The sequence below is a fragment of the Dermacentor silvarum genome, chromosome 8 (genome assembly GCF_013339745.2).
Source record: "Dermacentor silvarum isolate Dsil-2018 chromosome 8, BIME_Dsil_1.4, whole genome shotgun sequence".
Classification (NCBI taxonomy): domain Eukaryota; kingdom Metazoa; phylum Arthropoda; class Arachnida; order Ixodida; family Ixodidae; genus Dermacentor; species Dermacentor silvarum.
Window position 1 is genome coordinate 184,803,525 of NC_051161.1, and position 16,121 is coordinate 184,819,645.

Consider the following 16,121-nt stretch of genomic DNA (forward strand, 5'->3'; position numbering starts at 1 on the left):
ACTTCACCAAGCAGTGATCTGAGAACGACACAGGTGCAACATAATAACTGTGGCACTTTGGAATCATGTCCTGTGACATGTACAAACGGTCTAACCGCGCATGACTACTTCCTTGAAATCGCGTGTACATCACTTCCCGCTCTCCCTCAAGACACTCACATACATCGTCTAGTTCATTTTCGCTAATCAGCTTAGACAATATATGACTGCTTTTATCGCGGATACCACCATTATTGGATCGGTCCCGAGCACTCAAAACACAGTTGAAATCTCCCAACAAAAGCATGCACTTTTCACTGCTAATATACTGAAAAAGATTCGAAAAAAATAATGCCAGTTCTTCTACACCATTTGGCGCATATATGCATATAACTCAAAATTGAACTTCACAAAAAACAAAATCGCAAAATACAATCCTTCCGGATTGACATGAAAACACACTTTGTACTGCAAGGTTTGGCAACTTAACAAACAGGACACATCCGGCGGACGTCCCTACCGCGTGGCTCACGACCGCATAATATCTAGTCGCGAAACGCCGCACCATGCTCCCGGTCTCCTCCTCCCCGTCTACCTTGGTCTCCTGGACAGCTAAAACATCTATGTCGTGGTCAGTGACCAACCGTAGGACTTGGCTTTGCCTACGGCTAGCCGCCAAGCCTCGCACGTTTAGTGTGGCAATGCTGAGAGACGGGTCAGGTGCCATGCTGTACTAAAGAATGAAGTAGGCCCGGAGCATGGTGCTTACCCTTCACGACTAGCCCTCGGCTAGCCGTCTCCGGAACCTTGCGGCTTGCCGGCGTTGTTCGGGGGAGGTGCTTTGTCGCCAGGCGTTCTCTCCGGCGGGATGTTGGGCTTTGGCTTGAAGCCCATTCGCCTCCAAAGAGGCGTCTTTTTCGGCGGTCCCTCGTTGGAGCTCGTTGCACCCTCATCTCGGTCCTTTGTCTCGTCGTGGGTGCGCTTGACTGGAGCGGGAGTCGTAGTCCGGTCGTCGTCGTTGACGGCCTCGTCCTGTTGCATTGCCTTCGTGTCGTCGATGGGTGCATCTCCACTAACGCCCCCCGTCACCTGATCTTCTGTAGTCGCGACTTGTGCCGACGCACTCGGCATCGCAGCGGCCTCAGCCTCCTTGCCGTCTGCGTTCCCGGCCAACGCAGCACCGCTCGTCGCCCGTGGCACCGGGTCTCCGGCTCCTTTGGCAGCGTCCTCCGCCTCCACCACGTCCATGACGTTCTCTGCCGCAACGTCAGTCGCAGCCGGGCCCGTCACGGCGGCGTATGATTTCACGCAGTCAGCGTCCTCGTGGCCGAAACGTTTGCACCGTGAACAGCGGGGGACTTTACATTCCCGGCGGACGTGTCCCGTGCCCTGGCAACGCAAGCACTGCATAGGCCGGCGGGGAACAACCACCAAGGCCAACTCTCCGCCGACGCGGACCTGATGAGGAAGGTCCTCCACTTTGACGCCGCTCTTCAGCTTGAGCAGCACGGTCCTGGTGGTTGACGTCTTGTCCCCCATGCCTTGGACGCGCCACCTTTCCCGGCTTACCTCCTCCACCTTGCCGAAAGCCGCGAACGCAGTCCGGATGTCCTCGTCTGCCACGCCGTACAGTAGCCAGTGAAGCCTAAGCTTCACCTGCTGGTCCTGTGGGTCGACGATAACGCACCGTCGTCCCTTCACCTGCAGTTCCTTGTGGGCTATCAGCCGTTTCGTGGCGGTTGCATCCGTGAGGGTCACCGCCCAGACGTGGTTTATCTGGTACGCCCCTATGCACACCACCTCCGGTAGCAAGCCCGTCGGCAGCAGGGCGTCCCTAAAATCCTCGACCTTGTAGGGTCTGGCACGCACATCCCCGTGCAAAAACACGGTGTTTATCGCCGCTCGTCCTTTTGGCAATTGAGGCAGAATAAACGTGTATTCCTTATCGTCGTTAGTCCTGTTACCGCGGCCAAAAGGGACCGCTGCCGCTGCCCTTGAGGAGGCCATGATCCCACGAACCGTCACGCTCGGTGGCCGGAAGCAGAATGAGCCACGGCGCCGTCGAATAACGGTATTTTCAGCGTTCGCATCAATAGCGGGTAATGTCCTGTCAATAATACAAAAAGTAAAAAGATATGACTTGAGGCACCGGTGAGATTCGAACTCACAATCTCCTGTTTACTAGACAGGCGCTTTAACCAACTAAGCCACGGTGCCATCGAATAACGGTATTTCCAGCGTTCGCATCAATAGCGGGTAATGTCCTGTCAATAATACAAAAAGTAAAAAGATATGACTTGAGGCACCGGTGAGATTCGAACTCACAATCTCCTGTTTACTAGACAGGCGCTTTAACCAACTAAGCTTTTTTTTTCTTTATCACCGGTAAGCAGCGGTACATAGGAATACCAACATAACTAACATATGTACAAACACTGATGGACTTCTCATCTGTTTAGTATAAATAATAAGCACATGCAGCCTGTCATATTGTAACAGGCTTTGTTCAGAATTCCTTAAGATTGGCCAGGGGTTCCATCCTGGCCATCCAAGGTGGAGGACACTCTTGTGTTGCAACTACATCAAGAAAACGTCTTATTTGTTCCCGGAAATACACACGGGAACAAATAAGTCTTCTATCGGGATCGCAATAGAAGCCTGCCATGCGGGAGCGCCATATACAGTAGAGGCCAGTCAGCATAATCTGATCAAACGGTGTTCCGTCATCGTCGTCTATCGGCGAAAATCTGATGCCATGTGGGTCAAGAGGAAGTTCTTTCTTTATTGTGCGCTGTAAAAGATCCCAGAAGTATACTCCTTCCCAGCAGTGTAAGAAAACATGGTCTATGGTTTCAGGTTGTTTGCAAAGTATACATTGTGAGCCCCATGGCATGTAAAAGCCTCTTTCTTCTAGGAACGTTGCAACTGAAAGTGTACCTGTGTGTAGTTTGAAAAAGGAACTTTTCATACCTGGCGGTACCTGCATTCGTTTGACGCGTTTAAAAACATTCTAGCCTGGGCCTCGACTGTATATGGCTCTGTACAGAGGCGGGGGAAAAAGGCTGTCCATTATATCATTATATAGCTTTTTCATTGAGACCTTAAACAAATATTCTTTCGAATACCGTACAGCAAGGAAACGAACAGTGAATACAATTTCCCTGTAGAAACCAAACACTGCCGCCGGCACACCTTGGGAGCATACAATCAACTCTGGCAACAAGTGCGCGAGTCTAACTCTACAGACTGTTTGCAAAAAAGGATCATCGTTGTTTCGAAAGAAAATAAAACGTCCAACAAGTTGCCTAACCAACAGGTGGGCCAGCCCTAGTCCTCCATCTTTCACCCGTCTGAACAAATTGTTGCGACAACATCTCTCCCATCCGGAACCCCACACAAACACGGCAAAAACTCTGTGAAATTTCTGCACATTGACCCTGTTACAGAAAATGAATTGCATGACATACCATAGCTTAGCGACGAAAAACAAGTTGCATACAGTAGCCCTGGCAAATACTGAAAGGTATTTGGCTTTCCACGCCTCAGTCTTCTCTTTAGCACTTTTAAGCTGGCCCTGCCAGTATTCGTACTCTGTTTGTAAGCTTCGAGTGGTGCGCCTAAGTACCTTACTGGCGTTGTTGACCACTTGACATTCGCAAATATAGCAGGGGCCTGGGGCCATTCTCCATGCCAAATACCGAGGCACTTGCTCCAGTTTACTCTACTACCTGTGATTTCACCGAAGTTTTCCACAACATTTATCGTCTGTAAAATTCTCTCCTTGTCTTTGCAACACACGGCTACGTCGTCAGCATAGGCCAGGAGTTTTACTTCTGACGCTTGCATCGTAAACCCATGAATACATTTGTTCTCAATAACTGCGAAACACAAACTCTCTAGATAAATACAGAACAAAAGTGGGCTGGCTGAGCAGCCTTGACGCACGGAACGCTGAATGCTGATGGTGGCCCCCAGTGACTTGTTAATTATAAGCTTAGTAGTACCGTTCCGGTACGCCATGGCTACCCTGTCAGTAATTATGGACCCGACATTTATATGCTTAAGAATGGAAAATAAAATACTGTGAGCAACACAGTCAAAAGCTTTCTCCAAATCAAGTTGAAGAATCGCAACTCGCGCCCTTAAGGCGTCACAACATTCCAAAATCGATCTCATTATGTGTACGTTCGTGTTAATGCTTCGTCCTTTGATTCCGCATGTTTGGTGCCGACCTACTATGGTTTCCATTACTGTTTGTAACCTGTCTGCGATTATCTTCATGAATATTTTGTAATCACTGTTGGTAAGTGATATTGGTCTGTACGACGTTACATGTTTCAGTTTACGCAGGCTGGTCAGTCTTAGGGATAAGTACGGTATGCGCTTGCCCAAAAGAATGTGGCAATGCGTTTACTTCATACGCTTCGTTAAACACGTCAGCGAGTAGAGGCGATAGATCTGATTTAAACAGTTTATAAAAATCGGCACAAAGGCCATCCGGACCGGGTGATTTTCCGGCTTTAAAATCTTCAAGTGCTTTTTCAACTTCATGAGTTGATATCGGTTCCTCGAGCCTGTTCTTCGTCTCGTCGCTGAGTTGCGACATACGCCCCAAAAACGCATCTCTAAAGGCGTCTACGTCAACAGTTCTCGATGCAAAAAGTTCTTGGAAGTGCTCGAAAAACGCTTGTGCTATCTCCTCACCGTCAGTTATTTCAGTACTATCTACTTCAATTATGTCTATGTGATTGCGCCGCGCATGCGTTTTCTCCAGACCTAGCGCGCGTTTAGTTGGCGTTTCATCTGCTGTCAATGCCTCTGCCCTTGCGCGTATAATCGCTCCTCGATATCGCTCTTCTTCGCATAGCTCCAATTTTGCTTTGATGCTGCGTAAATCGTCCTTGTATGCGCCCGGCTGGCTGCACTCTAAGGCCGTTAATTTTTCCAACACTGCCCTTAGTTCTTTCTCTTTAGCTCTTTCTTCGTACTTTATTTTACGGGATCGGTCGATGGCCGTTAACTTAATTCGTTGTTTAAAAATTTCCCATTTCTCAGTGATTTGCGCCATTTTGTTGTTTTCTACTTCCTTCAAGTGTTCTTGTACGTTGCTTAGAAAAATCTCCTCCTTTAACCCCCCCCCCAATTTGGAATTCATTTTCCACATTTCCCACGTGAAAGTATTGCCTTTTCCTTTGCGCCCAACCCATGTCTTGACCAAACAGTGGTCGGTGAATGAAGCAGGTATGACATCGTAGCTTCGACATATGGGTATAACGTCTAGTGTCACGTATATCCTGTCAAGACGAGCATGACTATTGCCTTGGAAGTGCGTGTATTGAACCTGGCGTGTTCCGACTAGGCAATCAGCCACGTCGTCCAAGTCACACTCGGCTAATAGTTCAGTGAGGACATGACAGCTTTTATCATTTGTTCTCTTGCCTGTTCTATCTCGATCGCTGAGTACACAATTAAAATCTCCCATAATAATGACTTTTCTATGCGCGCATATGTGCGCCTTTAACGCGGAAAAAAACATCTTGCGTTCATCGCATATATTGGGTGCATATATACATATCACCCGCCAAGAATCATTACCAACAGCAAAGTCGCAGTTCACTAGTCTGCCAGATGGGCACGAAAAATAATTTTCGATCAATAGCCCGGGCAGCTTCTTAACAAATAAAATAACACCTGCCGACGCTCCTTTGGCATGGCTCACTACTGCGTAATACGAAGGCATAAACCTTAGCACCATGCCTCGGGTCTCCTCCTCCCCTTCGACTTTTGTCTCCTGCACGGCTAGAACATCGAGGTCTTGGTCCACCATCATCCGGTACACTTGGCTTTGTTTACGCTTGGTGGCCAGACCTCTCATGTTTAGCGTGCCCAAGCTAAGCGTCGGGTTGGATGCCATTGCTACTACGGGAAAGAGAGAAAGGCCCGAAGCATCGTGCTCACCGCAACGTCTAGCCAGCGGCTAGACGCCCCCGGGACCGTCCGGTGGTCTGGCATGGTCCGTAGTCGGTTGTGGCTTGTCACCCTCCTTCCTGTCCCGAGGAATGTTTGGACAGGGCTTGAAGCTGCTCCTTCGTATTATTGTTGTCTTTGCAGGTGGCTCGTCGGCGTGGTTCTTAGCAGTTGCATTCCCGTTGGTGTCGTCAAGCGGCCTTTTGAAGGCAACGTTGCCGCTCACTTCCATAGCGTCGTTGTCTTGGGCCGAATCCCCACCTCCTCCGACGTACTTGGCATCATCAGATACAAGGCGGTTTTCGCTGCCTTTCTCCAGTTCTTCTGAAGAACCTGATGACTCTTCTTTCTTTTCGGGGGTAACAAGGACGCCTTTCGTCTCTCCCTCTGTTTTTGTTGTCGCCTCCGCGTTGTTGGCGCTCTCCTGGTCACCCGTCCCTTTGGCGGCGTCCTCGGCTTCAGCAGCATCCATTCTCATCTCTGCGGCGATTTCGCTTGCTGGTGGCCCCACGGCTGTGGCGTGCGTGCGTACGCACTGATGTTCAGTGTGGCCAAAGTTACGGCATCACGAGCATCGCGGCACCTTGCACTCGCGACGGACAAGCCCTACACCCTTGAACCGTAGGCACTGCATTGGCCGTCCAGGCACCACGACAAGGGCCAGTTCACCTGCAACTCGGATTCGGTGCGGAAGGTCCGTCTACTTTCATTCCGCTCTTCAGTTTCAGAAGAACAGTTCGAGACGTTGAATCCTTAGCTCCGACGCCTTTGACGCGCCATCGTTCTCGCGTCACTTCAATGACCTTGCCAAAGGCTGCCAGCGCTGTCTTTACGTCTTCGTCCTCCACCCAGTACAGCAACCAATGAAGGCGAAGGCGTACCTGTTGGTCTTGAGGGTCGACGACTACGCAGCGACGCCCTTTCACGTTGAGTTATTTCAATGCCAGCAGTTTCTTCGCCGCCTCGTCGTTCGAGAAGGTGACCGCCCAAACATGATTGATCTGGTAGGCGCCAAGGGCCACGACTTCCGGTAGCAGTCCAGTCGGGACGAGCACGTCTCGGAGGTCTTCGACCCTGTAGGGTCTTGCTCGCACGTCGCCATGCAAAAACACGGTGTTCTTTACAACAGGTCCCTTGGGCAGAGCTGGCAAAATAAACTGATAGCTCACTTCCTCGTTATCGATAAGCCTGTTACCGCGGCTGGTAGCCGCAAAAGCTGCTCCATCGGAGCCCATGATTCACACGTCCGCACAGCTCGGCTGCCGGAAGCAGAATCTAACCATCTAAGCCACGGCGCCGTCGAATAACGGTATTTTCAGCGTTCGCATCAATCACGGGTATTGTCCTGTCAATAATACAAACAGTAAAAAGAAATGACTTGAGGCACCGGTGAGATTCGAACTCACGATCTCTTGTTTACTAGACAGGCGCTTTAAACAACTAAGCCACGGCGCCGTCGAATAACGGTATTTTCAGCGTTCGCATCAATCGCGGGTATTGCCCTGTCAATAATACAAAAAGTAAAAAGAAATGACTTGAGGCACCGCTGAGATTCGAACTCACGATCTCCTGTTTACTAGACAGGCGCTTTAACCAACTAAGCCACGGCGCTTTTTTTTTCTTTATTGCCTGCTTTGACACCAAATGAACACACATATACATATATATACAAACAAATCACTCACACTAAAAATACATGGTCATATTAAAAATGCTTAAAGTTTACGAGTTCATCTAGAATAGCCACCCACTCAGGAGGGTCGGCTTGCGCACGATACTGTGCTCTTAGATTTGCAATGCTTGCAATAAAATTTTCCCGCACCGAACAAACTTTCACATCGACATGGCGTACTGCCATCCTTGTTTTCCATAAGCTGTGGAGGCTCAGGAGCATGAACATATCGCAAGGTGTTCCATAACTATTATCTGTGGGCAGAAACCGTATACCAATTGGTGTAATTGGAAGTTCTTTTTTAAGTGTTCTCTGTAAAATGTCCCAATGGAAGACAGCGTCCCAACAATCTATGAATGTGTGATCGATAGTCTCCGGTTTTTTACAGAGTGAGCAGTCAACACTCCATGGCACGTAAATACCTTTTTCGTGTAACCACGTTTTAACTGGCAAACAATTGGTATGTAGCTTAAAGAAGAAAGATTTTACTGTGGAATTAACGGGCATCCTTCTCACACGCTTCAAAACGTCATTTCCTGGACCTCCACAGTTAACAGCTCTGTATATTGGTGTAGGCAACATTACATCGATTAAGTCTTTGTACAGTTTCCTCTTTGTAATGTTAGACAAATATTCCAAAGAAAACCGTGCACGTAATAACCGAAACGACATAATCACCTCACGCATATACCCAGTCACACCTTGCCCACTGTATTCACTGCACGTTATGACGAATTCTGGTAGGGCACTTGCCAGTCGAACCTGTATCACCGTGCATAAGAACTCGTCACTTTGCTCTCGTAAAAAAAAAGAAACGCGACACAAGCTGCCTGATATACAGGTGAGCAAGCCCCAGTCCGCCACTGCGGACTGACCGAAATAAATTGGTGCGACTGACGCGTTCAAAAGTTGAACCCCATATAAACACAGCGAAAACCCTATGAATCTTTTGCACACACATCCTAGTCATGTACATAATTTGCAAAACATACCATACTCTGGCAACTAAAAACAAATTACATGCACTGGCACGTCCGAACATTGACAGGCCTCGGCCAGTCCAGCTGCTTGTTTTTTCCCTCATCTTGTCAGTTTCTTCAAGCCAATAATCTTTAGTATCTCTGTAGTGCTGTAGCGGCACTCCCAGGTACTTCACAGGTGTAGTCGTCCACCGTGTCGAAGCGAAGTGTTCTGGCGTTACGTCCCAGTTTCCGTGCCATATACCAATGCTTTTATCCCAGTTGATCTCCGATCTTGATTGCTTGCAGTATGTCTTTGTGACTCGAACAACTTCCTGGACGCCTTTTTGGTCATCACAAAAAAAAGCGATATCGTCCGCGTAGGCCAGAACCTTCACTTCAGTCATCTGTAGTCTATACCCTCTAATATTTTCGTTACTGATTACAGCCAAACAGAAAGGCTCAAGGTATAATGCAAAAAGTAAAAGGCTTAGTGGACACCCTTGCCGAACACTTGATTTGACAGGTATTCTTTGACTAAGGCTTTTGTTAATTATAACCTGTGTAGTACAGTCCTGATATGCCATTTTACCTCCCTGCATAATAACATCGCCTACGTTTACATGGTTAAGTATCAAAAAAAGTACTTCGTGCGACACTCTATCGAAGGCCTTTGCTAAGTCGAGCTGTAACATAGCAACTTGGCCAGCAAAAGCGTCAACACATTCAAAGACACTGCGAGCTACATGAGTGTTCGTACAGATAGTACGTCCTTTTATACCACATGTTTGATGTGGTCCCACCAAGTCTTTTATCACAGTTTGTAACCTGTTCCCGAGAATCTTCATTAACACTTTGTAATCACAGTTGGTTAGACTTATTGCCCTATATGAACTTACTGACAGTAGCTCCTCACGGTCATCTGTTTTCGGAATTAAAACCATGTGGGCACTTCGAAAAGACGGCGGTAGTTGTTTTTTGTCGTACGCCTCCGCGAAGACATGATACAATATCTGTGATAACGCAGGCGCAAAAGCCTTATAGAATTCGGCACCCAGGCCATCCGGCCCCGGCGCTTTTCCTACAGCCATATGTTCTATCGCGTGTTCAATTTCTCGCTTGCTGATCGTCTCTTCTAATCTTTCTGTTTCCTCTTTATCCAGTCGTGGCATGGCCTTCAAAAAGTTTGTTTGAAAGCCCAAGTCAACCGATCTCTTGTAACCAAATATTTTGCGGTAATGTTCTTCAAAAGCACGTTTGATCATTTCACACTCTGAAGTTATCTGATCATCGTACACTATTTGTTTGATTTCCTTTTTAAGGGCGTATCGCTTTTCGTCTGCCAGCGCGCGTTTATTTGGCCGCTCATCGACCCAAAAACTTTCGGCTCTTGCCCGGACTGTAGCAGCCCGATATTTTTCATCGTCAATAGCTTCTAGTTCTTTCTTCACTTTACTGATATGTCCTGTAAACATTCCTGGTTCGGCACTCTCCATTTCAAGCAGCAGTTCAAGTTGTCGTTGTAGCTCTTTTTCTTTCATTTTTTCATTGTGGCTCTTCACGCTACCCCTTTCTATCGCTATCATTTTAACCTTGATCTTTAGGTCCTCCCACGCTTCCGCATAGTGCGCTGGCTCCTTAGCTAGCATTTTTTCAATTACCTCTTGTACTTTTTAACGAAGCGCTCATCTTCAAGAAGCTTCCTATTAAATTTCCATAGGTACCAGTTGAATTTACGTTCTTTCGGTCGGGACCCAATTTCAAAGTGTACCATACTGTGATCACTGAAGGAGACTGGCTTCACACCATAGTTGCTGCATATTGGTACTATAGCAAGCGATACATACACTCTATCCAACCTCGCATGACTGTCACGTTGAAAATGCGTGTATTTTGGTTGTGTGGCGCTCATTAATAAGCGGCCAACATCTTCCATGTCGTATTTCTGGACCAGGGTATTTAGCAAAAGAGCACTTTTATCGCGCACGAAGGTTCGCTTAGCGCGATCATCGGTATAGCATACGCAGTTGAAATCTCCCAACAATATAACATATCTTTCACACTTGAGATACTGTTCAAGCTCTGCGAAAAAGGCACTTCTCTCCTGCATATCGTTCGGCACATGCACACAAATCAGTCTCCATTGATAACCGCTAAAAGAAAAATCATACACGATAAGCCGTCCAGTTTCATTAACCTTGAGAAATTGCTCTGTAATATCCAAACTTTTCCGCACCAAAAGAAGACAGCCACCGGACGTACCCACGGAATGGCATACGCATGTGTTGTAGTATGTTCTAAAAGGTGCCACCATGCGATCAGTTTTTTCTTCGCTTTCAACCTTTGTTTCCTGTATTGCTACAAGATCCAATTGATTATCAGCACATAGGCGATTAACTTGGTACTGCTTTCGTCTTGCGGCAAGACCTCGAACGTTAACGGTTGCAACACGCAGTCCTAACCAAATCCCCTACCATATTAATTTGGAGCAAACTAATCGCACGGTTCCACACACCCCTCGCGCGCTAAACCTAGGCTAATCGAATCACGCGTACAATAGGGCAAACATACAACACTGCACTTTTCAATTGTGGTTTGGATGCGTACCTCAGATACGCAGTACATCCGCCTCCTCGTCTTCGTATCCATTGTGCGTGGTTGATCGCCCATTCGCCATGAAAGGCATGGGCTGGCGTCCTACACGAGTCTCGTGACCGCCGGTTTTCTATCCGGCGGAATGTTCGGCTTTGGTCGGAAAGTTGGCCGCCTTGTAACCACAGCCTTTGGCGGTGGTTCCTCGCTTGTAGGGTCTCCTGTGTGGTCTTGTTCACCAGTCGCTTGGTCACGACTCCTCTTCGTCACACTTCCACTGGTGGAAGCTACGTCCATTTCTTCATACTGTGGCCCTTCGCTGTCTTGATCCCCGGAGCTCTGTGCCTTTTGCGAGTCGCTGCCTTCCTTCACTTTCTCTTGCCTATCGCCCGCTCGCGAGTCAAGTTGCTCAGGGGGCGTCTCCTGTACTTTCACATTCTGCGCGTCACCAGGGCATACTTCCTCGACTTCGGCTTCGTCCATAAGGAGTTCCGCCACTTCTTCCTTCTCTGCAGGGCCCGTCACACTCGCGTACGTTCTAACGCATTGTGACTCATCGTGTCCATAACGCCGACAGAGCGCGCAGCGTGGAACGCGACATTCACGCCGTATATGCCCTGTGTTCCGGCACCGAAGGCAGACCGCAGCTCGGCCTGGCGCGACAACCAATGCCTCCTCGCCTGCGACACGCAGCAAATGTGGCACGTCGTCCACGGTTAGGTCTTTCCGTAGTACCAAGGTGACAAGCCGTGTTGAAGAACTCTTGTCTTGCAGACCATGAACGCGCCACCGCTCCCGCGTAATCTCCTTAACAAGGCCGTAAGGTTCCAAGGCCTCGCACACATCCTCATCTAGCAGGTTGTGGAGCAGCCAGTGAACCTTCTGGCGTATGGCTTGATTTCCAGGGTCGATAATCAGACAGCGACGCCCCTTCACCTTGACTTCTTTTTCTCGTAGCATTTCTTTCACCGCATCAGCATTCTTGAAAGTCACGGCCCACACGTGACTCATTTTATAAGCCCCTAACGCAACTACGTCAGAGAGCACCTTCAAGTTTTCCAGCATGTCCCTGAAGTGTTCCACACGATACGGCCTTGCACTCACATCGGCATGTAAAAACAAAGTATTGGAAACAACTCGCCCAGTAGGTAATTGTGGCAGAAGTACTTGATATTCCGTGGAATCCTTGACAGTTGTCCTGGTACCGCGGCCCTGTTGGGCCGCTGAAGCCGCCCCGTTGTTAACGGAGCACATGTCACCCACGTCCGTTCACTACGGTGGCCGGAAGTGGAATCAACTAACTAAGCCACGGCGCCGTCGAATAACGGTATTTTCAGCGTTCGCATCAATCGCGGGTATTGTCCTGTCAATATTACAAAAAGTAAAAAGAAATGACTTGAGGCACCGGTGAGATTCCAACTCACGATCTCCTGTTTACTAGACAGGCGCTTTAACCAACTAAGCCACGGCGCCGTCGAATAACGGTATTTTCAGCGTTCCCATAAATCGCGGGTATTGTCCTGTCAATAATACAAAAAGTAAAAAGAAATGACTCGAGGCACCGGTGAGATTGGAACTCACGATCTCCTGTTTACTAGACAGGCGCTTTAACCAACTAAGCCACGGCGCCGTCGAATAACGGTATTTTCAGCGTTCGCATCAATCGCGGGTATTGTCCTGTCAATAATACAAAAAGTAAAAAGAAATGACTTGAGGCACCGGTGAGATTCGAACTCACGATCTCCTGCTTACTAGACAGGCGCTTTAACCAACTAAGCCACGGCGCCGTCGAATAACGGTATTTTCAGCGTTCGCATCATTTACGGGTATTGTCCTATCAAAGATACAAAAAGTAAAAAGAAATGACTCGAGGCACCGGTGAGATTCGAACTCACGATCTCCTGTTTACTAGACAGGCGCTTTAACCAACTAAGCCACGGCGCCGTGGAATAACGGTATTTTCAGCGTTCGCATCAATCACGGGTATTGTCCTATCAATGATACAAAAAGTAAAAAGAAATGACTCGAGGCACCGGTGAGATTCGAACTCACGATCTCCTGTTTACTAGACAGGCGCTTTAACCAACTAAGCCACGGCGCTTTTTTTTTTTCTTTATTACCGACTTGGCAACGTACAACACAAGATAATAACAATACATGAGGGTCACGATAAAAGTGTCTGCCGCTGGTTGGCTGACACGGGGGCTAAAAACGCTTGAGGTTCGCAAGCTCAGTCATCACACTGAGCCATGTTGGTTGCTCTTTTTGCAAACTGTACAATTCCTTGATATGGCAAATGCTTTCGATGAAGTACTCTCTAACAGACCGGAGGTTTGGTTCGGCATGTCTCACGGCCATTCTACATTTCCATAGACTATGCAAGGACAACAGCATGAACATGTCATATGGTACAGTGTCTTCATTTTGAGTAGGCAAAAAACGAATCCCGTATGGCGTAATCGGTAAGTCCTTCTTTAAGGTTCTCTGTAAAACATCCCAATGGAATACCGCATCCCAACAGTCGAGAAAGATGTGTTCGACTGTTTCGGGCTTCCGGCATATTAAACAATTGACGCTCCAAGGCACAAAAAGTCCTTTCTCCTCAAGCCATGGTTTGACAGGTAAAGTATTGGTGTGGAGCTGAAAAAAGAAGGACTTCGCCGATGGGCGTACTGGCATTCGTTTTACTCTTTTTAGCACGTTCTTTTCCGGTCCAATGCAGAACATCGAGCGGTACAATGGTACCGGCAACATTGCCTCTATCAGGTGTTTATATAAGCGCTTTCGTGGGACCCGACTTAGGTATTCCATCGAAAAGCGAACCTTCAAAAGCTGGAAAGCCCAGACGACTTCCTTTAGAAAACCGCGCAATCTACCTTGACTGCACCGGCGGGACGAAACGATGAATTCGGGTATAGCTTCGCTCAGCCTTACTTGAAACATAGTTAACAAAAAAGGGTCCTTTTGGTCACGTGAGTAAACAAACCGCGACACAATCTGCCTTATGAACAAATGTGCAAGACCTAGTCCTCCACTTTTAACGGAGCGAAATATATTGGTGCGACTGGTGCGCTCCCAGCTTGAACCCCATACAAACACTGCGAGTACTCTGTGTAATCGTTGTATGTTGGCCCTTGACATGCACAATGCTTGAAGCACGTAAAAGATTTTAGCAACGGCAAAGAGGTTGCAGACCGTCGCGCGAGCAAACATTGAGAAATTGCGGCCCCCCCATTTAAGTGTGCACTCACGAACTCTTTCTGCTTCAGCATTCCAGTAATCCACTGCGTCACGGTAGTGCTCAAGCGGCACCCCGAGATACTTTGCCGGCGTGACGGTCCACTGGATATTTACAAACGTACTTGGAGGGTTTACCCAGTTCCCGATCCATACCCCTAGGCATTTATCAAAGTTGATAGCACTGCCTGTCGTTCTGCAGTATGATAACACTTCCGCGATCGCGATTTCAACACTTTCTTTGTCCCGACAAAACAACGCGATGTCGTCTGCATATGCGAGCACTTTCACTTCTGCGGACTGTACTCTGAAACCCAATATTCTATTGTCATTGTTTATCTTCCTACAAAGCGGCTCTATGTATATTGCAAATAAAAGAGGGGACAAACCACACCCCTGGCGCACGGATGACCGCACCCTAAAGCTTTTGGTAACCTTCTTGTTTATTATGAGACTTGCGGTACAGTCTTGATAGCACATCTTCACCCCATCCAAGATTAATTCACCTACATTTACATGTTCTAGAATACAGAACAGAATTTTATGGGCCACACGGTCGAAAGCCTTCTGCATGTCCAACTGTAACATGGCTCCGTGTTCACCTAGGTCGTCGCAGTATTCTAAAATGCTTCTGGCGATGTGAATGTTTGTGTAGATTGACCGTCCTTTAATGCCGCATGTTTGGTGCGGCCCTACGATGCGTGTCACTACTGCTTGTAATCGCTTTCCGAGCACTCTCGTAAATATCTTGTAGTCAACGTTCATCAGTGATATCGGGCGATAAGCGTCGACAGCTAACAATTTATCTGGGTCGTCTGTTTTTGGTATCAGCACCACGTGCGAAGTCCGAAAAGATGGAGGAACCAGCTTTCGGGTGTAGACCTCCTTAAATAATCGTAACAGGACCTGGCTGGCGTCACTTTTGAAGGTCTTATAAAAAGCCGCTCCGAGTCCATCAGGTCCCGGGGACTTGCCTACAACTAAATCATCTATGGCTCCTTCGATTTCGGCGATGCTCAGAGGCCATTCCAGACGCTCCCGAATATCGTCTTCTAGCTGTGGCATGTTTGACAGGAAGTCCGTTTTGAATGCTTCTGTGACGTCCTTAGCACTCCCGAATATTTCACCGTAATGATTAAGAAACGCTTGTTCGATTTCCTCAGGTTGGTCCGTGATTTCGTTCCCGTGTCGAATCATTCTGATTTCGTTCCGCCTCGCGTACGCCTTTTCGTCCGATAAGGCTCGTTTTGTCGGTGTCTCGCCTAGCCAGACCCTTTCCGCTCGTGCTCTTACAACTGCTCCTTTGAACTTATTTTCATCGATAAGCTCAAGCTGGCTCTTCAATTCTTTTATTTCTCTTGTTCGGCTCCCAGGTCTGTCGCTTTCTACAGTGTACAAGAAGTCAAGCTCCCGTTGTATTTCTTTCTCTCTCTTTCTTTTGTTAAAAGTTTCCGTAGTGGCTTCTTCTATAGCGCTGATCTTCTTGTTTAAAAATCTCCCATAATTATAGCATGTTACCTTCTTCGACCTCAATCAATCTGTCTAACTTTTCTTTCACGCCTTCACAAAACGATTCGTTCAACAGCAGCCTATCGTTAAACTTCCACGTCTTCCAGTTAAATCTCGACTTGCTTGGTTTAGTACCTATAGTGAGCGTTACAAGGCTGTGATCACTGAACGACACATGTTTCACACTATAACTGCCATACATGGGA

General features: G+C 47.8%; 8 non-coding genes across 8 annotated transcripts; all 8 read right to left on the bottom strand.

The window, feature by feature from the left end:
- Positions 1-2,122: 2,122 nt before the first annotated feature.
- Trnat-agu (transfer RNA threonine (anticodon AGU)) lies at positions 2,123-2,196 on the bottom strand. The gene has a single exon. It is a non-coding gene; the product is annotated as a tRNA-Thr (tRNA).
- A 5,131-nt stretch (positions 2,197-7,327) lies between these two features.
- Trnat-agu (transfer RNA threonine (anticodon AGU)) lies at positions 7,328-7,401 on the bottom strand. The gene has a single exon. It is a non-coding gene; the product is annotated as a tRNA-Thr (tRNA).
- Positions 7,402-7,484: 83 nt separating this feature from the next.
- Positions 7,485-7,558, bottom strand: Trnat-agu (transfer RNA threonine (anticodon AGU)). Its single transcript has one exon. It is a non-coding gene; the product is annotated as a tRNA-Thr (tRNA).
- A 5,010-nt stretch (positions 7,559-12,568) lies between these two features.
- Trnat-agu (transfer RNA threonine (anticodon AGU)) lies at positions 12,569-12,642 on the bottom strand. The gene has a single exon. It is a non-coding gene; the product is annotated as a tRNA-Thr (tRNA).
- An 83-nt stretch (positions 12,643-12,725) lies between these two features.
- On the bottom strand, positions 12,726-12,799 carry Trnat-agu (transfer RNA threonine (anticodon AGU)). The gene has a single exon. It is a non-coding gene; the product is annotated as a tRNA-Thr (tRNA).
- Positions 12,800-12,882: 83 nt separating this feature from the next.
- On the bottom strand, positions 12,883-12,956 carry Trnat-agu (transfer RNA threonine (anticodon AGU)). The gene has a single exon. It is a non-coding gene; the product is annotated as a tRNA-Thr (tRNA).
- Positions 12,957-13,039: 83 nt separating this feature from the next.
- Trnat-agu (transfer RNA threonine (anticodon AGU)) lies at positions 13,040-13,113 on the bottom strand. Its single transcript has one exon. It is a non-coding gene; the product is annotated as a tRNA-Thr (tRNA).
- Positions 13,114-13,196: 83 nt separating this feature from the next.
- Positions 13,197-13,270, bottom strand: Trnat-agu (transfer RNA threonine (anticodon AGU)). The gene has a single exon. It is a non-coding gene; the product is annotated as a tRNA-Thr (tRNA).
- Positions 13,271-16,121: the final 2,851 nt, after the last annotated feature.